The sequence below is a fragment of the Argopecten irradians genome, unplaced genomic scaffold (assembly GCF_041381155.1).
Source record: "Argopecten irradians isolate NY unplaced genomic scaffold, Ai_NY scaffold_0030, whole genome shotgun sequence".
In the NCBI taxonomy this organism is placed as follows: Eukaryota; Metazoa; Mollusca; class Bivalvia; order Pectinida; family Pectinidae; genus Argopecten; species Argopecten irradians.
The window spans coordinates 107,770-135,031 of NW_027187497.1; the positions used below are offsets into that span (position 1 = coordinate 107,770).

The following is a 27,262-nucleotide window of genomic DNA, read 5'->3' on the forward strand; positions in this document are numbered from 1 at the left end:
TTTTTTATACATGAAACCATATTCCAAAATCGCCGTTTTTATCGTAATAATATCCAAAGAATGAAGCTATTTTCGGAATTATATTTTGTGTTGCCTTGGTGACGAGAAGAACTGACTGGCGGCTGTTCCGTGGGTGCACATTTGTGTACGATAACTGATACAATGTTGAAAATTTGTTTAATAATGTTATATTGAATACATAGAATTTGGCTTTTTTTCACCAGCGGAAATTTCAAATTGGTTCACGTAAATATAAGGATTGATTATCAATTTTGTTACTTACATTGACTGATGAAGAAAGTTAATCTCGTGCAAATGGTACATCAACTGCTTCGAAGTTCACTTCATTTGCACGAGATTAACTTTCTTCATCAGTCAATGCAAGCGACAAAATTGACAATCAATTCTTAAATAAATCATATTCTCCATGTCTCCATGAGTTTGAACTTCCCTTGTTTTTATAGAAATGTTCATACATGCTACTCAACTTATTCTTACAACCTACATTTTCATTCTTTAAAATGCAGCTTTCTAAGTATTAATTTCAAATTAACTTAAAACATCATTTTATTTGATGATATATGTAATGGAAATGGTTAAAATATATGACGTGCACTTATTATTTGTAATTGAATATTAGAATATGAAACAGATTGATCTCCCTTTATTTTCATTCATATAAGAGATATATTTCAAACTTTGCCTAAATTAAATATGTCATTATTTAGTTTGAACGCACGTGATTAAATATGTTGTGAAAATATTGGAAATGTTGAATATATAAAGCAATAGTGATGTAAGTTTGAGTTTAAAATTAAAATCATTAAATATGGAAATGGCGCGAGAGCCCTTCTGCGAAAAGAAAATATATTGTTATAATATATTTACATGATTTATTGAACAAGAGGCCCACGGGCATAAATAGTCATCTGAAAACTTTAACAGCAGTCGAATAGGAAAAGAATGAGATACGGTGTCATGGGTGACCAGCTTGATTTCGGATCGACCCGAAAATATCAACACCGGGACCATGTCAGTATCATTTCAGGACAGTGACAGCTAAATCGTACCCGAGAAACAAATTTTAGAAATGGTAAGTCGATGGCATGGTCAGTGTTCTATTTTCAAACTCTTACTCGTTACTATCAACTACATATAGTTTAAAGAAAGAATATAAAAACAATACCTTCATCTTTGGCTCTTTGCATGTGTCTCTCTAGACAACGCTCCCCTTTGTCACTGACTTCGTAGTCTAGAAGGTCAGAGTTTGCCAGACAGTATATCTGATTTCCTTGGTTAAAAACAGCTCGCCTCCAGAATATATCCAACTAAACAATTAATAAAATCATGTCGGGGTATTACTACTGTAAATCGCATACGACTGAGAATAGCATTTTTCGCAAACAACATGTGTACATTTGGTTTGGTTCTATAAGTTTAACCTCCTACATGCAAGGACGTGTCAGGTTTGTTTGTGGAGGGAAGCCGGAGTACTCGGAGAAAAACCACAGCCCAGCGGTCAGTACCTGGTAACTGCTTCTCATGGGATTCAAACCCGCATCCCAGAGGTGGAGAGCTTGTGGTAATATGTGGGGACATTTTAACCACTTGACCACCGCGGCCCCACACGTGTAAACGATAAATCAAAGCAACATAGAGGGGCCAAAGGGCAATGTAAATATGTTTGTTTTTACATCTGAAGAAAATCTTTAAGCAATTTATGCAACTCAAGAAAACATATTTTACTATACTGGGTCACGACCAGTTATCGTGAGTATCAATTACCTGGATCTCCCGCACAATGTTTTTTGGATTTTTTAACAGGTAAATCATGGTAGCCATGCAAGTGTTCATTCAACAGAAAATTGTTCATTTGCACTCGATATTGCTAATAAATCTACTTTTTCCTTTTGAAATGAAAGTTTGCAACACTCAATCACAACGGGGGATAGCTTAAAATCATGATTTTCTTGCATATTAATACTGAAATTTCATGAAAATCATCGTTCATTTTGTTTGTCTGTCGTTTTCAAAAATCGTCTGTATCAAAGTAGGTTAAAGTTTGCAAAATAATGGGTATATGGCAAGTTGCCGATCGGGCATGGATGGACAGGAACGTAAAACAAAAGGTAGCTTTTACCTGGTGCATACGTCTTGTGTTTACATTTTTTTTCAAATAAAATAAATCAATATGTATTCAGTTAATTTCTGTAAGTTTTAAGTCGTGTACACCTTTGTTTGTCTCAATTTACTCCTACACAGAGCTGAATCCTGTTTTTTAGCGATTCCCTGGTCACCTATCGAACGCACCTTTGACAGTCCTTTTTTCCGTGATGCTTTCGATCAGTCACTGGATCCCAAAATAACCATGCATTACGATTACAATATTCCACTAAAAGATATCAAATAGATGTTGGTCGCTTCAATGAAGCACAAGCTAAGTTTTGGTGCAATAACCATGTTTTTAAAAGCGCATTCCTTTCTATTTTTAAATCAATGTATTACTGGTCCTGTAGGGTATCGTCAACTGCACCAATTAGCGGTGAAAATAAATGGTGTCTTGTCAAAAAAATTTTTTTTTAAATTAAACAACGACTATTGTTTCTGCGTTAGTTTTGACAAAATCCTTAAAAAAACCTTGAAAAAATCACAGTAACTGGTCGCGACCATGTTATTATTATAATTTAAACAAACCCTTAAACTCTTATGTCTAAATACATAATCAATAGCAATTAGAATAATTTGACATTTTAGAAAACGAGGCCTGGCTCTCTAAACGAAACTGATCTTATCTACCAATCTTTAGTCAGTTTATTGCATTATCCAACAAGTTTGACAGTCGAGGGTTGTATGGCTGGAACAGATGAGGACCTCATCAGGCTGGGGTAAAGGTTGCTGTCTGTCATTCATATAGATGGTTAATACTGTATAGAAGATATCATCTGAAATACATAATCTCAAAAGGGTATTCTAGCTTTATTATAGCTCTACCTCTGTAATAAATAACATGGATCTAAACGCAAACCGTATGTTTTAATTTCAAAATTAATGAGTAATGCAATGTCAACCGTAACGAGATTATATAAAATCATTCTACATGAAATGAACACAAAACTGTTTGTTATATCCTTTCAAATCACTAACAAACTAAACAAAAACTGACATTTCGCCCTTCAATTTGCAAATGTCGGCTCAACATTAACGTTAGTGTCATGATATAACAATCTTTTGTCCTGGCCCCGTGATCAAGAAACGGAACTCAAAATTGACTCAAAAAAGAGTGATTTTAGTTTGCTTGGCAACCTTAAAGGGATTATAAAACTTGCTTAGCAAAATAATAGCTAAGGATAAACTTGCGTCAATATATTTTGATGCTACGTAAACGCGCTCAGTAACCCGCGTACTTAAGGTATCTTATTGTAATTCTTCAGTTCAGGAAATCAAATTGTCATTTATTTTACACAACTGACCTCCTTTTATCTCTGTTTACATAAGATACTTGATGTGATTCATTACTTTCGTTGTCATTTTGTATTGTATTTGATATTTTTACTTCCTTTCACTAGTTCACTAAAATATTGATGAATGGAAAGAAAATGAAATAAATGTATACTCTCTTTTATCTGTTAAAAACTGTTTTCATTAATACTCATTCACAAATTTGATACATGTATTCCAGTATTGCCTTTTTTTCACACCTACCACTTTCTTTGAAATGAAATGTATACTCAGTTGTATAAACACCATAACATGTGTAATATAAATTGTACAAACCGTGTAAAATACTCAACATACAAATCATGAAATGTAGAAATGCAAAAGTTTCTTTCATATTTGTTTTAGCCATTTTTTTATAAAATGTTAGATGAATTTTAGAATGATAAATAGGAATTTAAATTTGAACATTCCATATTGCAATGTATTTTTGTATTTATTGTTTATACAGATTTCTTATTATAGCCAAGCTACCATCTTCTGATTTATATAACTTTGATATTAAGTTTATATATCAGAAACAGAAGTGACTATGAGGAAGACACTTATTTCATATCCGGGCCACGGTATACGAAAACAATCGTCTTGCTAACCATACCTACGGGCTAATACTACTGCAAATCTATTTCCACAAAAAGGACGTCCCAATGTCGAAGGCATTGTCGACCCGATATCCTGACATATTCACAGTGGAAATTTTCAACTATTTGATTTTAATACCTGGATCGCAATAAATATATTGGCCTTCGGCTGCCACTTGCCACTTCGGCTGCCACTTTCGGCCTTCGGGCTGCCACTTGCCGAAGGTTAATTGCGCTCCATTGTGCTATATAGTTTTAATATCTGTCTGCTTTGTCCGCCGCATTACTGTTCGTATCCTATTATGTAATCGTGTTTGTTTTGTATGTCTTGATAAAGGGGCAGATCGCCTCGAAAATTTGATAATTATTGTGTTGTCCACACGGTTTGAATTACTTCCTTGTCCCATATTTACCATTTGAAGTAATTCACATCCAACACTTACGTTAGATTTGGATCCCGTGTCATCTGGAAAATCCTGTTGATATTACTTTCTTGACCCCTATATATATATATATATATATATATATATATACACACATTATATGGTTCCCATTGATCACTGCCCCACTTGGACTGAGACAAAGCGTTTCTCTCTAGGGAAAGGTTCTGGATCACTAAACTGCAGACCCGAAACCCTCGAGGCATGAACGATAAAGGTTCCTCCTGTATCAAGCTATCAATATATTTCTCACTACTACTGTTTTTCTTTTTTTTCTATCGTCTGTTTGACATTGGGATGCTGGTGCGGTGCTGTCTGCCCTTTGTGAGCAATATCACGGAATAAGGCTATCTGGGACGACTTTACTGGGGGCGAGTTGTCTTAGTCTGTATTTTTTTCACTTGTTTACATATTTCATGGTTACTTCCATGAAATCTAATCGTACAATGTCCCTCTTTTATTTATAAATAAACAGACTGACACCTTCTCTGTTTGATACGCCTAGCGTTACACACATTTATTACATATATATAAAATGTCTACGTATGTACAAATGTAAACAATTTCTAATTTAAAACTAATTTTAACTACACACCATTTTGATATGCCTTTATAGATAAACTAAATAAGCCTTAGGCTATCGCAACTAATTATAGCGACTGACTAAAGGGATCATTCAAACAATACGTATAGATATTGTCCCTTTAGTTTATCAGTATGTTCTATATGTGTTTATTGTTCATGTTTTTGTGTACGTCCGTGACCGTCCTTAACATATAATTTTATTTGTTTTTTTGTGTCTTTGACAAAGGGGCAGATCGCCTCGAAAATTCGACAATCTTTTGTCCGCACTGTTAGAATTACTTCTTTGCCCTATATTTACTACTCTAAGTAATTCGTATCCAACAGACATATGTCTATAAGGATCCAGTGTTATATGGAAAATAACTGTTGATATCACTTCCTTGACCCATAGATATATATATACATTATTCATACAGAATATAAATTGTATGCATGTGTACAATTTAGCGACAGGAATTTCAAATCCTTCAGATCAACATCACATATAAATAATATGTATATATCAAAGCAACACCTAGGTATCCGGGCCTTGAACTTACGACATACGCACCAATATTTTGCAGTTGTATTGTTTCAATAACCTTTGGAAATTATCATGATCACTTTATCATTATCACTGTATAAGTGATACCGAAACACGTGGTCCTATTCTGTTGTTACTTATGGTGGGTGATGAAATGGGGTGGCGTGAATATTGGCGCGATGAAGTACATGACAAGTACAAGTACACAAGTATTAATGGAAATAAATCGCGACTCACTGCAATCGGAACACCCAGCATATATATGTTGTTAATTCTAATAAGTTGACAACATTGATAGTATACAGAGAAGAAAATTGATCTATAGAAAACAAAAAGAAAACTTTGACAAAAAAATCTGAGTCAAAGCAGAAACATGTGTTTAAAGAACAATTTTGATGTTTTGAAGGTTATGAGAGAATGATGATAAACGATAAATATTATATAACTCAATTTCTCCTTATGCATGGGGTTTGGTAATCTTTTGGCCCTCAAAGCGTCAATTTTTCAAACTGATATTCAGTGATTTAATTGTTGAATATCAAATTTTGAGTACATCTTTAATCCAATAAGGATGATGGTTATGTAACATTGCAGTTGTAGTTGCTGTGTGGTAACCATTATAGATATGCAAAAACTATTAATTTTTTTTTTATTTCGTTAATTTCGTCATTTTTCATCTAGAAACCATAGAGCGCATCCTTGAACAAACTTTTTTCTACTAAGGATGTATCCGCATATTCTGAATAACGATTGAGTTTTTTTTCAAAATTGTGCTCTATTGTTTCTGAGACAAAAACTGTGAAACTTTAGGCAGAAAAAAAATTTTCAAATCCACTTAAAGATGCTCCATTGCCGACAGAGCATAAACGATACTCATCATTAGAACAATAATTGGTGTTTAATTCTGTACATATAGTTTAAGACAAAAATATACTAAGCAATTTATTTAGCTTTTTGAACATGCGCAATCATTATTCATTCCATATAAAATATAGTGCCATCATAATGAATTTTTCCGGGACGCAATTAATTACTTTTGATATTTTCATTTTTTTCGAATTTTCAATCTTGAAGTAAAATTAGAAGTTCAAACTTTTCAATGTGTGGTAATGGAGTAAAGTAAGAAACTTTCATAACTGACGAAAAATACTAATTCGTCTGTTTCTGTTAATGACATAGCAAAAATACCATTGTCAGTGGTGTAGCATCTTTGATTTATGCGTATTTCAGATGACCATAGCAACTAAAGCTACAAAATAAGCTGCAAACATTTAGATAAGAGATGTACTAAATATTTTAAGTACAATATCTTAATTTCTTAATACTAAGTTTTAAAAAACGATAGATTTGTGGGCCAAAAAGAGCCCTTATCATACATAGTCCTTCACATTTCTTTATGCACGATGTTGTTGGTTTTTTTTTATATATATAACTCAATGTTTTCCTAAAAAATTGTAAACATGATTTACCAAGGACTTATACCTTTCAGAAAAATGTTAAACTAAAATAGAATATCAGGATTATATGACCGATCTATTGCGCTGTTCTAACAGACATTGTATTGATGACGTTTAGCAGATTATTTACGGTACATTACGGCTGCAGTTACAGCTAATATCTTGTATGATTTTTAAGTTAACTTAATGTTTTGGTGTTTACATTGTATGAATGAAAGAAGAACGAAGAGTCAATAAGGTTACTATTCTTTTTATTACTGGATTGCATTTTTCGATGGAGACTTAATGCTGCACATGTAGAATAATTAAGAATGGATACTGACATATTGTACCATAATTAGATAAACATCTAGTTAGATACTAACCGTTCATTCGATGAAATGCACAATCACATGGTTTCATTAGTCTAAATATTTGGATGTAGGTAATCTATGTTTTTATAGTCTTACACCGAGAAAAGGTTCCGGAAAGTAGGACACTTTTTGGGTGGAAAAAAAAGAACAATAAGAATACCAATAAGAAACAATAACAACAAGTAGCCCCACTTCATATGGGGGTCATACCTGTTATATGACGGAATCCTTGTAAAACAATTACATGTGACAAATCTTTACATGTTAAGACATGTTATGTGAAAAAAGTTTTATGTTTCTTATTATCGATTTTTACTGTTTAGAAGCGCTATTCGAGCGCCAGCACTTTGGCCAACAACGAGAGCTAGTATGTTTGATGGCTTAAAATGCACGTGAAAATTATTTCAGGTTGTATATGTACATCTATGTGAAACATTTTCTATATCGACAGAAAAATTAGATCATTGCCGAATAGCACTTAATAACAATAAAAATCGATAATTTTTCAGTTCTATAACAGTTTCATGCAATTGTTTTTAGGCACTCCATAAGAGCATATTCGAATTCAGGAAAAGTATACATCTTTCGATACGGGATATTTGTTTTACGTATTCTGGTTACTAACTTTTTCAAATAAATTTTTGTGTACAGCCTGAAGTTTGAAAAAAAAAGCACCTGCTTTGATATTATAGCCAAAGCTAAAACAGTTACCAGTGTGATTTATTTAAAAGGACAGACATACGACGGAAGGACATCGCGTCATGGAATAAACTCACCAGTACTATAGGCAAGGTAAGTTAAACATATACAGCCAATGACAATTGCAATTATATTTTTTATCAAAATGATCTTTATGCACGTACCATCTATCATGCAGGTACCATCTATATCATTCATTTTTACTTATATATCTTACTTTGTGGACAAATGATGAGATTTGGAACACCTTCCTTAAAAGTCTGGATGAGATGTCTTGTGATAGTGAACGTTTCTGAAATGATACAATATATCGTTTTTATAACTAAAATATTCAGGAAATCAGCGAAACATGGTACCCATTCATAGTGAATAATAATCATGTGGAAAACAAGTTTTGAGCTTAATTTATAATCTAAGCTTCATCTTAACATCATAGATCTATATTTACAGGTATCGTAACAATTTCTCATAATTTGAAAAGGTGTTTTTTTCCATTGCAACTAATTCACTTTACTTAAATTGCAAGCCATCGAATATCTATTCACCTTCATCAGCCAGACACCGAAGGACTAACCCTAAGTGTTCTACACTTAAGTAGTCGGACACACTGGATGAGATTGAGGTTAGAAAGTTCTCCCAAAGCTTCTCAAGGTCCTCGATGAGCGGGTCTACATGCACTTCTCTGAAATATCAGACAATTATCAGTATCTTAAACCGATGTTTAATCCAACAGAACAATTGTTTCAACCAAGAAATGATTAAATACCATTCGAAAAAATTTTAAGAAAAATGTAGGACAATCTAAATCTATCTGTCTCTTTGTAAACTAGTTCTACCAAAGATTGGGGTTAAGCTATGAAAATATATCGGAAAAGATCCTGATTTCACTAATGACATGAAAGTTCATTTAAAATTAATCTTTTGTTCTCTAGTTTATTCTATGTATATGTACATGTACATGTCAAATTTGTTGTTAACATATTCTCAAACGGGTCTCACGTTTGGAGAAATAAACACAATTTGAATCATGTTTTTAAGAAATCAAACGTTCAATGAATTCTGTAAAAACATCATACATATAGATATCCATAGGAAATTATTGAGTTATATATCAGTTATATCATCTAAACGGCAAATTTTGGATAATATCTAATATCTTAACGAAATAATTATCATTGATCGAGAACAGCTTGAAAAAGTCTTTTAAGTGTCCAGTTCCGAAACAGCTTGTGATTGCATACATTCAGTTGCAGAAACTCACATTTTAGGAAGCAACTGGGGTTATTGCAAATTTTGACATATAAAGCGATAACACATGCAAAATTAATTAACCTTTCTTGCCAAAATGAAATTCTGTATAAAACACACCCAGCCATTGTCACAATATATTAAAAATATATATATTATTCCTGCAGCGAAATTGATAAATACTTTAAAGAAGTCAACTGATCCCAGTTTAGGTTTTAATACAATTAAGAAGTATGCAGTTCGACCCGAATATATTTGGACCTATCCATGACTAGCGCGTTTACCAGTTGAGCCGCGGATACCACTTCCAGTGGTTACATAAAATAAGTTTATAAACCATGCGCAGAACGTTAGGGAACCATTTTTGGCAAAGCTGCCATTTTCCTGGCAAGGTCAAAAAGACTCGATGTGTAAGCCTTTCTAAAGTCGAATTTCGGTCATAATAGCGCTCCTATTACATGACATATACACTAAAAAGATAACGGCTAGTTATTTGGTGAAAGAAATATGTACTAAATCCTGTGCAAAACTTGAATTGTTTGCATATCTGGCAAAATTTACAAGCAACACAACATCTACAAGTCAACAGTAATATGGTTAGGACGGATGCATAGACACTTTGTATCAACTAAGTTATAGTCAAGTATACTGAGAAGTGATATATAAACGGAATCTTAAACCTCACTTTATCATTCATTTGAAATACCAATTTGATAAGTAAAACATACTCCTTGCTTGTCTGTAGATCTGCAACAAGATCAGAAGTGATCTGCGATATAGAATACGGTGTTTTCGTCCAACCTTTGAAATTTCCAACAGTAAGTTCATCTAAGTCCTCATCGGAGTCAGACTGATCATCATGTTCCATACACCATACGATAGCTTAAATTAGAACAAAGTACATAATGATATCATGTTGTATTTTTCTCTTCTATTTTTGTTCATATTGAAAACCGTATTCAAAAAACACTCTATTCATAGTATAGTTTAAATTTTGAAAAATAATGGAAAAGGAACCAATGTCCTCATTCAAATAATATGCCACTTAAAATTATCCCCAAAGGTTACATAATATTGTTAATAAATCAACGGCTTAATACGCTCGCGAAAACAATAGCGTAAATATGTGTTGATTTCTGTAAACGGGCAGGGTTTTAAAACATTCCCGAATAGCGCTTCTAAACAACAAAAATAGATGATTTTTAATTGTTTTTCGGGTATGTTTATTTGTTTGGACGTCTACTCAATATTTATGGACATATTCACATAGATATATGCCTTGATGCCTCCGACACTCATGAGAGCATTTTCGAATTCAGGAAAAGTATACATCTTTCGATATGGGACATTTACGTACACTAGTTCCCAATGTTTTTTTCCGTGCAATTTTTGTGTACAGCATGTAGTATGATACGCGAGTCCTAGCTATATATTTACCAGCGAGCTTTATGTTGTGTGAAGCTCGTCACGAAGTTTTGTGGAATTTTATATGAATCGAACAAATATTTAAGATTATATACATCATGGATTATATACTAAGGTCTCGATTATACATATGCAGATCAGAATGTACCTTATAATCTAATCAATTTTTACATCATAGCATTGACCGAAAGTCAACAATTGATTTCAAATAAATATTTTGCATAATTGTATTACCTTCGTCTATTTTATCAGCCTCAAAATGACGTAAAGCCTTTTTGGTGAGTTCTTCAGTGTATCCTGCAGCCATTATTTCTCGTATAAAATTTGCTTCCTCCTCACCCTTATCCATCTTTTCGTCGAAATGAGTTTCAGTTGTTTTTTCATCCCGAAGTTTTTCCTTTTTCTTAACCTCTTTCTGGGCAGTTCTCATTGCAGAAATCAGATCGATCATACTACAGTCTTTCTTTATTGCCGAGAGAAGGGGAAAGATCAGCTGGGATGGTTCCTGCTGAGTTCCGACCTTGACAAGCTCTTTTTGGAGGATGACCATTTGATCGATAGTCAGATAGTTTAGTTCATAGTACTGATCCCTCTTGTCTGCGATGTACTGTAGCCAGTCCTCATAGCATTTCTCCAGATATTTAGCAATTCGTGGTACGATTGAACTGACAACATCCTCCTCTAATCCTTTCCGCCCTTTCAAGCTGTTGACATGATCTCCCATTCCAATGGTTATGACAGAGCAAACCTGACGGCAAAGGTCACACCAGAATTTCGCTTTCCATTCTGAGAACAACACACATCCAGATGATACAAGCTTGATGTAGGTGTTGGCAAGCCGGACAACTGAATCCAAAATCTACAACAGATTTAAGCAAATTGAATGATCTTCTACCACAATAGGCGATGTTATTCACCTCTCAGGACATAAAATAAACACTGCAGCTATTAATTAACAATTTGTTTATACCATACGTATAATAAACTCTGTACGCTTTCTGATTGGCTGACACGGTAAACCTTGACCGGACTACTGATTTCTCAGTGTCACGGCATCATTGTCAACGTCATCAATAATCAAATGACGTCATTGTATGTTGTGATCGACGCTTGACACCAAAAAACTACTGTTGGAAAGCGTATGCGTCGTGGTCGTTGTGTCAAAATACGTGACGTTTTCATACCTATTAAATTGACCTTAAATACTAACAAAGCATCTTGACGGACAAAAATTTCACTGATGAGTTTCGTAGATTTAACGTGTATGAAACGAACTTCATCTTGATGGTTAATGGCTTGATGCTTGATGATTATCTAGACGATTCCGTGTCGTGCGAATGCTTTTTTCATGTAAACATGTAGTCCGACATTGAGTTCTATTTTCTGGAAGCAACTATGAAGATTTGAACTCAATAAGACGTTAAATGATTATTGTTTAACCCTAAGGATGTTCCAAATTAAAATAATTTGATATCGATGGATTCTTTATAAAACGATGACTTTTGAATACTAATTAGTGTCTTTTTGCTGATAAAAATATTACTACATTATACACCTTATTTGCATATTTACCGTATCCCCACCGTATTTCTATCGGCTAAAAACGATTATGATTGTTGTAGAAACAACGGGGTTTATACTATCAAATCACCACTGACTGTAAATATTTTATTCTAACACATTAATATAAAGGTGAAACTTTGTTCTTATAACAGTCACATTTTACTGATATATTTTCATATGTCCGTGACATTTATGCGGTTCTACATTCATACATGAATAGATCTATACATTTCACTAACTAAGACTCGATAACTGTAGTAAATATACAATTTCAAGCAGACTAAATACAATGTCGTATAAGAAACCAATAAGACACAATTGGACGTATACGTAACTTGCGAACTGCTTTAGGCTTCTCTTGGCCCATTCGGCTTGAATCTAAATTAAAGCTTACTTTTGTATGTGAGAAATGACATATAGTTCACGTCAATGATATGTGGAATCACAATATATGAAAGGGACAATGGCAATGACAATGACATAGTCATTGTCATTATCAATATATAAAATGGAGAATATCATGTCAACGGTTATGTTTTGATTTAAAATTACCTTTCTATTTCATAATATGACTAATTTAATCCCTGTGACCTTAAATAAAGGTAATGTCATTCATCCCATATACTATATCATGTAGATAGGTCTCATAGTTAAAACTGACAATGCAAGATAAAAAGTAAACATTTGATATTAAAAAAAATATCAAAGTCTTATTTTCAATATTTTTTTCTTCAAAGTTCGTTTCTGATACAGCCCTTTACGTTTCTAAGGAGGGACAGTCGCCATTTTGTTTTAACTCTGCTTAGATACAACACCGGGGTGCCGACCCCTATATTAAAGCGCGTGAACCACACACACACGTGCAATCAGTCGACCGCTCGCTATTCAAGGTGTAACAACTAACACCTGACAGGCTCTAGATCTACTGTACTACATGTATATACCCCAGACGTATTTACGTGTAACCTGAGGACGTCCGATACGAATGAAATGGGTTAGTATTTTCAATGTTTCTCAAATTAAGTTTCTAAGAACCATATATAGATCTATACAGTTGAATAAAAAGAAATGAATGAGTTCATACCTTCTTTTCACGTACGAGATCCATTCTTATAAACAAACTCGGAAATTCTAATAGTAGATAACATTATCAAACTAAAAATAAACACTGCACGCACTTGCCAAGGTTTCATTGAAGTTATATTGTCAGCTAGATCCCAAAATATGTCAATACGAGCTTATAAAACACTTCGATATACATTGGATATTACCCGCACATGTACACGTGTGTGCCTTCGGTAGTTTACATACAGGTGGTCATGTGCACGTGGCCAGTCGAGTACATAGCGTACTATATTATATGTGGAAATATGTGGATGGATTATTAATAGGATTTCTATTCATTTGTGTGGAAAGTTCAATTTGTGAAACATCTAAATGACAGCTTTGAGGAACAAAGCCCTGCATATATTTACACGTAAGGGGTTAGCTTATGTATTTGTAGGTGATATACCGTGGACAATTGCTAGGTGGATATGTAAATGACTGAGCGCACGTGTGTCGTATAAAAGGGTCGTTGGGCGTATTGTATCCAATAAAAATGAAATTTTCAACCGAATATACATAAATTTGATTATTTGGTCCTGATTTGTATTTGTTGTTCTATTGTGATCATTTTGATACCTGATTTCTCTACTTCAGTGAAAAATGTCAATGTTATGAATATTTTTCACTTTTTAGTGAAATTCGAGATGGCGGCCATCTTGATGACGTCATAAGCGTACTTATACGATGTTTACATTGTTTTTTGGTTGTTATTGTTGTTTTTACTGATTAATAAGAGGTCAAATGTCAAATTACTGATTAGAATAATAGTTTGATGTTAGAAAACAATTTTGGCATCAAGTCAAAAATGAAAAATTGCTAAAAAAAAATGCCAATTTTTAGCTTAAAATCCTATTTTTTTATTTCGTCACCCCAGCATTTAAATATGCACATGAACGTACTACAAAATATTCATATAGAAAACGAAAATCCAATCTTTATATTTACACTCGCACGACTTTTTTTTATATTTAATGCAATAAAATCGTCATTTAAAAGTGACGTAATTATTCAATAAAAGTCGGTCAAAAGTGGGAGGAGCTTACTCAATTGAACAGCGAATGATGACGCTTCACGTAAAGTAGAATTATTCATCCGCGACGACAAAAAAGTTCAATATTTCAGTGTAAAATAAACATGACAAACAAAGTAAATTTCAGAGATAATTTTATTTAATCAGATCAGAACTTTAAATAGGTATTATTTAATTTTGCTAAAAGTTCATATATAGCGTAATAACATAAAGTATTTTTTCATCGGCCACATGTGTGAACTCGGTGACCGTTATTGTGCAGTGAGGCGAGGCTGACGCACGCTTACACACTGGAGTTTTTCCGAAGTTGTCAAAACACCAGTGTTCAAGTAGCTAAATTTGTTTTGAGATTGTCGTCTGACTTGACGATATTACATCCTTCGGAGCCATGTGATTATATAATCTACGCTTAGATCCATCGCCATCCTATACATGTAGATGGAACAACTTCACTTGTGTTCGATGGATACAATGTATTTGTGGTGACGCGTAACTGTCAACACGTGGATTACTAGCGGTGCATGTTTTATAATACACATGATTAAATTCTCAAAGAACAAAGACAAGAGAATATGTTTATAACTGACCTAGCTTTGTCAGAGGGTCTCACGCCCGTCAACCCAAAAGACTCGATCGTAGGACACAGACACAGAGGTAATGTTTACCCAAAAGACTCGATCGTAGGACACAGACACAGAGGTAATGTTTACATTTGACATCCATCATTTTTAACAAAAATGAAAGCACTGCACGTCGCTCCGGTCGGGATATTTTTCCCGTTTCTTTATACAATTGTTAATTTTAAATATGTTTGTATCATATATAAATATAAAACATATATATATTGTTTACATTTTTCCAAAATTCTATGAAAAACAACAAAATACACACACGTATTGCGTAATGTTGCGTCAAAATGTAAACAAAAAAGTAGCCCCTGTACGTTGCATAGCACATTTTCATACGCAAGTTCAAAGTTCAATGTTACCATGCAGTTATGGTAAACAAAAATCGGCTAGTACCTACATATAGTGATCAAGCCTAGCAAGTGTAAATATATACATATGGTTATATGCATATGGATATATGTATATGAAACCCTATCTGAACATTCTGAGAAACAGTGGTTTCTAACTCCAATTATCATATCAAAATTGATAGCATTAAACAAACTTCAAATGGAAAAAATGGTAGCCTTTCGGTATGTTATTCGCAAATTAAATTTGACTAAGGGAACTTATGTTTAATTTGTATGTTTAAAATCTTAAGTAGCATGAATACAAAATGTTTATGAACGAACAGACTATTGACGGGTATTTGATGAATTGTGATGACGGACAATAGACGGAAGGATTACAATCAAGTATTTTTTTAACTTCAAAGCATTGCATAAGACTTGTTTGTTTGTAAGATCAGTAACAAGCTAGGCTCCGGTCGCTATCATTAATTCACTTTAAATGCTTAACCCAATTGCGTATTTCTAAAACCTTTGCTTATGTTATAATACTTTAGTTAATAATATAACAAAAATACATAGGCAGTCGAACACAAATATAATTTATGATGACATTGATGATCCTAATGTATCCTAAATGTATGGCAATTCATATCATAAACAACGGAATAACGGCGAAAACCGCATCACGGAAGTGGTAACCACAATTTGAAGGTTTAGTTGTATAATATAAGACACTCCATGTGTTATTCATGTTTAGTATGACTACATGTATTTACCAGTGTGAATCGGTCTACATCGTCCTTGCCCTTCTCTGCCTTGCCTGCCACTAACATGAGTCGACTCTGTAGATCAAGTAGCATGTCGTAGCGGTAAACTTTATCTTCAGCCAAGTGTAGACTTATTACATCTTGCAACTCCTGCAGATATACAAAACATCTATATTCCATCTTATGCATTTTCGTACAACGTTTCACGCTCGAAGTACTCTAAAAATAGTATTTTCTACGAACATCATCCTTTTGAAACTGGAACCGGTTTTTTGTTTAAGTTGAAATATATTAGAAAAGGTAGTCATCAGAACTTTTTTTTATAAAGCGTTGAATCTGTCAAAACTGTGAAAATGGGTGTATGTTGGTCTTCATAATTTAAAGGGTAATTGGTAAATTATACCAGTATTCTGACCAAATAAAATGCATTACCACCGCGTGTTTTCTATTATCAAAACATTATTACAATTTATCATACTTATCAGAAAACTAGATTCGAAGCGTGTGTATGGTATGAAGTAGTGAAATTTCGGTAAAATATCACATAGTGTTAAATAGCTATCTTTGATTCACAATACATATAGTTCAATTCAAGTACAAATCCTATTTCCAAAAATTTGTATTCGAAAAAAGTAAGTCATAGATTATTTTTTGTTTTCTTTCAGAAGAGAAGATCCTTAATATACCTACACATTTATTGATCAGAGTCCTTTGCTTGAAGTTTAAGTGTTTTGGGCAATTTTGCAACTCTTAAATGCCATTGGTACTCACTGGGCAAACTATATGGCGGATTGTTTCGCTTACACTGTGGCTAAATGTAATCGGTGATGGTTTTCCATATCACCGTGTATTATGCAAGAGTTGCATGAATACAGTCATTGTGATTCTAACTACAGCAATCAAGATTCTAATGAATGTGCAGGAATTTGTAACACGAAAGCACAATAAGTTCCATACAACAATTTTTTATAACTATTTGATAGAAAAAGCTGTCCTATCACAGGTACAAATGTGTACATTTATCACTTTATGTACCACCTTAAAAAGTTTTTATAGCTAAAGACTAAGTACTTACAGGTTTCTGGTCCCATATTTGATCTGGTAAAAGACCCACTTGATATATCCCATTTGTGTTAATTGCCTGAGTTTGTTCAAGTGAAGTAACTTCAACTGAGCCATGAGCCTGTTTTTACGGTCTTGAGCCAGTCGATCTGCCTGTTAGTATCATACTGGAAAAAATAGAATCACAAATTTATATGGAAATACTTTCTTCAATATATATATATATGATTATTCTTTTAAAGCCATCATGAAGATGAACTTGTTTTATATCGCACACTGTTAAGATAAAACAGTAATTAGAGAGTTGCCTGTACGCGTATATGTACATGTATACATTGTAGGTGTCTGCTCGTATGGACGATCAGACAAATATATAGGTGTACAGACAAAACTTAAAAAATTGACAAGACTTATGTAAACACCGTTATACTAACTTACTTACTACGTACAACTAACGAATATTCTACTTTTTATTACATTTATGTTAACATATACGTACTGTATACTGCCAATAATGTAATTAAAACATCTATGTGTATTGTTTATGTTTTATTAGTTTTAAAAAAACATTCTTTCTGTCTTTTATATTTATGTAAAGAGCAATACACACAGACAAGAAAGCTGTAGAAGAAGAGACAATCTAAAAGAATTGGATTACGGATTGATGGCCATTTTGAAATAGTTCATGAAGGGGATCATTTTGCCATCATTTTTTTTTCATAAAGAAGTCATATATAGAGTTTTAACAGTCGAAGGATATGAAAAAGGAGAAAATGAAAACATCTTGTATCATGTATATACCTGGTACATGCAAATTTGTACATGTAGGTAAAGCATGCAGGTACATGTATACTGTACTATTATTTACACAGTTTGTTAGTGACCTAATACGGAAAAAAAATTGGGCTTCAAACAAAATTGTATCGGGCGAGGCGAAGCCGTGCCTGATACATGTTTATTTTAGACCCAATATTTTTTCCGTATTAGGTCACTAACATACTAGTAACGAATTTATCCCGTCGAAGACCCTTTCAATGAAAAACTGTAAAATGCATTATGTATGGAAACCAAAACGACTCAAATTTCACCTCATTGAAGAACAGAATGCGTTACCATGGCCCATTTCTGTTAAATAATCCTAAATAAGGGTTGCAGATTTAGGTTTGCTTTGATATAGGTCATCAGCGCTTTCATTCAAACATTTTTCTCCATCTTTTTTTAGTACCGTGGTCGCGAAGCGTTACTTGCCCGCCATCTTGTTGCTAATGACGTTAGGAGCAAAGAACGATAACTCTATCGTCCAAACCTGATACGATTTCTACTAACTTGATACGACTTTTATCTTATATATCACGTTACGTCATTTAACCAATAGGAATACAAGATTCTTGTCTGAGACGGGATAAAATTGTATATTGAGTTGAATATGTATCAAATAGGCCCAATGTGGATGCAATAGACTTAAACTTAAACATTCTTACAGTTTCTTCTTACAGATAAAAATAAATGTATCCACATTTGTTAATGTATCCACATTTGTTCAATTCAGGAACACTTAGAGTATGAAATTATCTATACATGTATGTGTATTTCCTGATATTGATATTATATTGTAGTTTTCATGCTATGCACTGACCATATTTTGGTTGGTACATTAATACTGATTCCTGAACACAGTTTTCAGAAATGCAGAATTTTCCCTACCTGTTAAACAAATGTTTATATTTTTTACATTACATAAAATAACAGCTTTAAAATCAAGAAAAACAACAACCAATATAATGTAAATAGAAAAGAGGGAGAGGGAGAATAAATGAATTCTTTGTGAGTAATGTTTTTTATATAATGAAAGATCTTAGAAGTACAATATTTAATTTTTAATTCATGACTGCATGTGACGTCAAATGAACGTAATGAACCTTGGTGATTTACTTTCCTTGAAAACGCATAAAAATGTAGCATAAAATAGCCGTCGATTTACTGTTCGACACCCACTGTCAACATATACGGTCATTTTGTACTGGTATTTTTACACCATAATAGCATAGATGAGAAAACACTAAGATTTTAGAGGGAGAAAACCAAATTTTGTACCGAAACGGGTCGTGTACTAAATGGGTTAGGTTAACGTTACAGTGAGACTTCAAAAATATAGCTTCCATTAACATCATTGTTGTGTCTCTCTTTCTCCAATCTTCCACATTATCTCCATACTGTTTTGGGCTTGAAACAGTGTGTCTAAATATTACTATTTAAGAAAGTCAAAGTGGAAAGGTGTGCCAAGGTGTGCATAAAAAATAGATACCACTTACCAACTTCTTCGGGAGGATTTGGATCAGCTTCCAGTTCATTCCACACAAGCTTACATTTCTCAAGGAAGTCGTTGTAACCTATATCATCATTGAGGTTAAAGATCAGTGGAGCGTATCCTGTAGTCGCCGAGTGTAAACACCTCACCTTGGCAATCTCTATATCACCTTCCCCAGCAGAAATGGTAGCCAGGTCTACAAACACCTTCAGCTCCTTCAAACCAGCTGTAATATATTGAATTATTTTAACAATACGTGAAAACCTATTATCTCACTGATCTTTAATGACTACATACATTGTTGTAAGAATTTTATTAAATCGCTTAGCTTGCTGTCTGATTTATTTTTTTTAATTATTTTATATGATGATATCAGTAAGAAACTCGAGTTTGATTATATCCCATAGTATGTAATGAACAAACTCACACAAACACAAACTCAATATCATGAATTTCGGTTGCATTGCAAACAGGAAGTATTCCACACATATTCATTCAAAACTAATTTAAGGTCAATCTTTATGATGGAACGGGAGAAGTTAAAAAAAGAATTTCACAGGGAAAACGCAGTTGCAAAATTACACCCCTCAATAGCCATCGGTACTGCCATTTCAATCCAGAAATCTGTTTTAGATATTTTGCGTTTTGGATAAATTTTCGTTCTCATTCTGACGCCTAACTATGATAATCTCAGTATTTTTCCAGACAAATTTAGTTAGGTCATTTCTCCTCCCCCTCGATTAGAGACTTATCAATTCAGAAGAAATGCAGCTTATAACAACTCATTTTCTAACACTTTTCACTTTCAAAACTTAGAGGTTAACAGACACTGAAACCCGGTAAGTACCTCAAAACTGTCAATAAAAAACTGTCAATAGATAGAGCAGACCCCAGAGGAAGTTATATCCCTTTAACTATATTAACCTACAATTGATATTGCTTTCTATTGTTCAGTCTTAATTTTGTAATAATTGTTTTTATACTAGTGTCTGTGATCTTAACCTCTAAAAGTACGAAACAAATTTGAAAAACAAGGAGTTAGATCCTTACACGGCATCGACTCCTTTAACCAGTGTATGAGCGGTGCACAATTGATGAACTCGCGGAGACATGTAATGTGTTTCTCCTGAACACCATCAAGGGCTGAGCAGATCTGTCTCATTGACTGGTCCAAAGCATTTATGGCTATTTCTGTTCTTTGCATCTACAAAACAGTAAAATGCATATAATATTGTATTAGATATCATTTATTGCCATTGGATAAATACTTGGTCACGTGGTGTTCGATATTTATTTCTATATTAAAAAACACAAGAAAAACAGTTTTTGTATCTCCAAAACGCTATCGCGGCTCTTGTCGTTCTTTCAGGGGATTTGATTTTTTTTATTTGTAAATCATGACGTCATAGTACAATGACGTCAAAGTATTTATTGCAAAACAATCAAACTGTAAAAATGGTGTAAGAAAACTAATTATTTGTTTATTTGTATCATTTTAGTACATTTGCATAGTCTAAAATTCCTCTCTGGGACAGTTTCATCGTTAACATGATTTTTACCACAATAATGTAAAACACATGTAACTTGCTAAACACCGGTACGCGTATATACCATTGTTTTCAGTGAAGACATAAATGGCGTCATATTTTATTACAAAATTCCAGTTGTAAGTTATTATTTTTCAACAAAAGGTTGCATCCTTTGCTTTCCATAATATCTTAATACGTGTAATCATAATTTTTAATGAAGTTATAACGGTTTAAATTGTGTTTTACCTATGACAAAGTACATTTTTTCTATACACGTCAAGTTTAAACCATGCCCTATTTAATCATACGATACATAGTTGAAATAATTGTAATATCTTCAAAACAAAAATGATTGTCATAGGCTTGCATTGCTTAACTGCCTATCAGTCTCAATTTATAACATGTACCCAGGCTCAGGTGCCTTCACGTTTGTTTGAATTTTAGCACATACACATTATTTATACAAAGCAAAGTGATAGGAGTAGTATCACTTTGGGTCGTTTTGTTGTCTTTCTGAGAAAAGCAAAACATTTTGCAATAAGATGGCTTGAGGTCGGCTGCAAATTGTATGCTTTTTCAAAATTTGTTCAAAGATAAGAGCATTAAAAGTAATTTTGTTTAAATCAACCCCCAAAAACATTGCTCAAAGCTATCTATATCTCATCTCAAGCAATATCAAGCCCAAACCATACTTGCAACTTCTAATATACATCCTGTGGACCAAAATCGATTGTATTATCAGGCTATAAAATAGTTACATTAAAGTTGTATTTCGTGTAATTTTCACAATATTGTTAAACAAGCAATATGTGACTATAAATGCATATATATGATATATATAGGCTCTTACATGAGTGTTCATTTCATATGAGATTTTATGAAACGATTGTTAGAGGCTTTTTTTTTGTGAGCCTTGGCGAGCAAAAATTAAAACTTCGAGACGAATTTCATAAAACCTCATATAAAAAGAAACAAATCTAAGATACTTTTTATCACATAACTACAAATATCTACAAAAACAAGAATTTCACGTCAAAATGTATTCCGGAAATCCAGCAGAGGCCGCCATTTTGTCCTTATTTTTCCTGACGTCATTTTATCGTTTCTGTCTGACGTCACAATGAATTTTCAACCAATGAAAATCGCTGAAGGTCATATTACACTAGTGACATGTGTAAAAATATTACACGGGCGAAATCACTGGATATCAGTCGGATGATGTGATAAATATAGATTTATAAAAGCACTGACATACCATTCGGATAGAGGGAAGGAATGTCATGCAATTTAAAAGCGACCACAGATAAACTGTCATGTTTCAAACTTTTGGGTGATATCGCACAACTGAGTTGCATCACGTGATCGATATCGGCGCTACCCGTATAGCATCCCGAGTCACATCACGTGACTAACATTGGCAATACATGTGCGGATCTGAATAGATCAAAACAGTTCAGTTCATAGTTTAATTCGAGCTATCTTAAAAGTGTACACGTGGGAAATTTGAAATTAATTATTTAACTACTCTGCGAATACGAATTTTATGACAAAAGTCGGTAGATATAGAAAGTTGAAAACTTAGAGAGGCGGAGCAAATCAGGTAGAACACTTTAAATTCTTTTTCTATGATAAAAAGACAGCAACTTTAACCTAGAGAACAGCAGTAGCTTTGTTCAGGCTTTCTTTGCATTCCTAATAATTTATGATAAATTGCACCATTTCAGCATTAGAAAAAACACTATTATGCTATTGTTACGGCTGAAGTGCCCATATTTGATTTCAGACGTACTCGACAGATGGGGCTTAAAAATACAAATTTGAAACACTAGACCTTTTTTATTATTATGGTTATTTAAAATGGAAAATATTTTTTAAACTTAATTGAACAGCATAACCGTACTAAAAGTTATCGTCAAGTATATATAGGGAGATTTCTATTGTAAATATGACCTCCCTGTATAAATGTAACAAAAACCTAAAATGAATACGTACGATAGGTATTATATTCCTTATCGGTGTGAAGTTTCCCTTTAGTTTATACACTTCCACCACTTGTAAGATAATCTTGGCACCTTCCACGCAATTTTCAAGGTCTCTGAACAGCTGAATTTCCTGCATACGTTTTTTCTATCCAACATCCATTTTCCTCCATCAGATTGAATTCTTTTTCAATTCTTTCATAATCTAATTCACCAAAAATTTTATCAAACTCCTTTGTTGTTACCGTTCCTTGCATAACTTCTTCCTTGGTAGAGTTCCACCAAACTAAGCAAGGCTTCCATACAAGTTCAAAGGTTTCAGGAATCGAAAGCATTGTTTCTCTCTTATTTGCTACTGTTTGGCCCAAACTTTCCCATTCGTTGGCAAAGACGAGGCTTGCAAAACAGTTTTTCATTTGCGGTAGTTGATGTAGATGTTTTGGTTCCAGGTCAAAGGCAATCACCACAGGTTCATATTGATCAGGATGCTTCAATTCAGCCAATACTCCAGGTTTACAAAGTTCTAACATTGACACATTTTCAATGTCTTGTAAGAGTTGCAGATTTTCCTCAATAGTGTCAATTTTCACTGAAAATTATTTTCAAAATGATTAGCAAATATTTCGTATTATTAATTACATTAAAAACATGTCATTTAGCAGGCAATAGATCAAGATTACCTTTATTCTTTAGCAAAATAGGTAAATAAAATCAGTAAATATTTTATCTGAAAATTATATCATAAAACGATTTTTTTATTATTTGAATACATTTTTAAATAGATTAAAATGATGATATCGTCAATGATATAATCGTGATAACATCTGCTATCACTTACTAGTTACTCAAAATACAGATGGCACTAATATATCCGTTACCATATTGAGGAATTCCGGAAGTTGGAGTTAATTGAAGATTCTTCATTTTAAAGTGATGCCTCAAAATTTTCTAATTCTAATAACACATTTCAACTACATATGGAGATTTTCTTTTACCAAAATATTAATTTTCAAGATAATTTGTAAAACAAACGTATTAAGAACTAAATGAACGATATTCTCCCTATAAACAGAATCTAATGAAAATAAATTTACCTCGGAATCTACTACACATATCTACCAAAACTGTCACCTGGTCATATGTATCCTGGTATAATTTGAATTCCTTCTGACGTAATGCAATAATTTGGTGTATAAAAGATGGATGCATTTTTTGCTTGTTTTTCACTGCTAACATTTTGGCTAACTTGCAGAACTTCTCAGCATTTGCAGAAATGTCTCTAAAATCTTTAACCAAAATCGATCCATCTTCTAACTGTTTCTTTCTGTCCTGGATAGCCTCTGTACCTCGAGAAAGCTGTTGACTGGTTTTTGACACTGAGAAGATTGGATTCCTGTGTCATATCTGTAAAGACAAAATATACCTGCTCAGACTAAGAATGCAGGGCTATATTTTAAATTTTGTAGTGTAAAGTCGGAGCCCAGTTTCACGAATAATCCTTAACTTTATGTATCCTTAACTTAAATTTCCTCATCAAAAGCATTATAAAAGTTAAGAAAAAATCTGAAGTTAAGGAGCCTTCCGTAAAAATGTGTTATGCTTTACTATGGAGAATTTTAAGTTAAGGGATTCCTTAAGAGTTAAGGAATGTTCGTGAAACTGAGTCCAGTAATAGTTTTATCTTTTTTTTGTATTCATAGTTAGTAATGATCGTAATGATCCGGTAACATCGGATACTCTGATAGAGTTAGCTGTCCATGTTTTTGTAAATTCTGCGTTATTTTATTTTTTCAACCACGCTTTCAACAGAACAGGCATGTATAACATGCACAATTTGGCAACAGAAACTCTAACAGTTTTTGCCTATCAGTGGTCCTCACGGTGTTGTGTTTATCTATATATGACTAAAGGCAAGACATTATAGGGCGCATACGAATGTTTCAGTAACGACTACATGTAATTATGCAATATCAAAAAATGCAATCCATGAAAATAACAGAGCAGATTTTCTTTTTATTTTAATCACTCTATCCTTGTCCTAAACTCCCATTTGAGAAGAAAAAAATATTTCCGTAACAGATATTCCGTTTTTGATCAGCTGATTATATTTGAAGCTTGTCCTAATCACTTTTCATAACTTGATTATAAGGCACATGTTATTCATTCATTCGTGTGAACTTTATTAAAATTACATGCTCAGAAGTTTGTATATCTTTCTACAATATTGTTTAGTTTGTAATTCCAGATTTTACTTTATGATAAATAGTTGTAACGTCATCACTGGTTGCTTGTTGATGGCGTGAAATGAAGATTTAAAATACCAATTTTGAAAGATTTTCATTTCATATCAAAATATCATGTTTATAAATAGTAATATATATGTATTAATATTTCATTGCTATAAATCATAATTGATTAATAGGAATACTGCAAGCGCTTCAATGCCATCAACGGATTATATTAAACTTTCAGGTTAAAGACACTCATTCCATACACTTTAAATTGTACAAAAGGTAGCGATAGATATATGTTGAACTTCCTCACAAAACAGAGGTAAATTCTGGAATTAGAAATGAAAATTCATTGAATCTCCGGATTGAACAAAAAAAATTGCTTTGATTAAAAACTGCCATGGGTTAACATTTCAATAGGATGTCAACACGTTGGTAATGGTTTAAAGTATCGGTAAATCAGCAAACGCATTAGCAGTGGACACTAAGTATGTTGTTATGGCTTGTAGATTCATATATTATAAACTTACAAATAAAAATGTGTTTTTAGCATAACTCCTATTCCAGTTCTTCAAAGATCCTTCAACGCCGACCGATTATGAACAATTATTATAATCTGGACAATAATCAATGTTTAATCGTGTATAAGTAGGTCAAATTAACAAAAAAAGCAAATAAAGTAATTTATCTTTTCTGTCTGCGCAATCAGTAACTAATTCCATATATTGCTTATATACTGTTATTCTTAGATAAAATAAAAAGCTCAAACTTTTCAATGATGATAATAGTGTTTTAAAGATGCTCCACCGCTGACAAATGGTATTTTTTCACTATCAAATACAAGAGCAGACGATTTAGTATTTTCCTTCGGGTACAAAAGTTACTTACTTTACATCATTACCACCATTAAAAAGTTTGAGCTTCTAATTTTACTTCAAGTTAAAACTATGAAAAATAATTAATTGCATCCCGAAAAAATTCCGTGGCACTATAACTTATATGGAATGAAGTACTGATTGCGCATGCACCAAAGGCAAAATAAATTATTTTATGTTATTTTTTGTGTTAATTAGGCATATATATACATGATTAAACACCAATTCATTTCAAATGATGAATATCATTTATGCTCTGTCGGCGATGGAGCATCTTTAAGTATTTTTTTTGTCATTTTATATTAATATCAAGAGAATGAAATGAAACACTCATTTCTGTATATGGGAGGTTCGTTTACTTTTGTTCTTTTGAATGTCAATCCCATGTAGGTTTTTCGCGTGATACTCCGGTTTTTGTCCCCCTATAAACCTGACACGTCCTTAAATGACACTGGTTATTATATCGTAACTATTCAAATCAAACCAGAACATATTTGATAGCTAAGACCTGTCAAAGTAAAGAGATAGATCAACCAAAACACGCTTTACCTTATTAGGAGACTAAAGAATTGATTAAAACATTACTTTCCATGATTTCATGAGAATCCAAGTTATTATAAAGCTATAAAGTTGTGTGATCATATGATAATAATGATCTTACAAAACCTATCCATGAAATGTTCAAATGGAGTCCACGTCAGCGTTTCCCGAAACATTTCTTCTTCTGTCAGCTCTGACAAATGTTTTTCAAACAAACTGGACAGACGGTATGCATGATTCTCGTTCTTTGTTCCTGATTGACGGTTGTGCCGGATGTCAAGATCTCCTTTCTCCAGGGCCTTAAAAGTATCAAGCTTACAGTAAGTGTTGCACACAATACACGTTCCCTGCCGTCAATTACCTTTCCTACCTATGGCAAATTATCATTATTGCTTAGTTATGCATCTTTGTAAGAAGTTAAACAAATTATGTTGATGTTATCGTCAGTAACTTAAATGTGTGAAACAATCTATTTTTAGAAACACTGACCTTTGTAGTTGACATTTT

At 33.1% G+C, this 27,262-nt stretch overlaps 1 pseudogene; it reads right to left on the bottom strand.

Annotated features, from left to right (window-relative positions):
- Window positions 1-27,054, bottom strand: part of LOC138311480 (E3 ubiquitin-protein ligase rnf213-alpha-like) — a 127,485-nt pseudogene extending 100,431 nt beyond the window's left edge.
- Window positions 27,055-27,262: the final 208 nt, after the last annotated feature.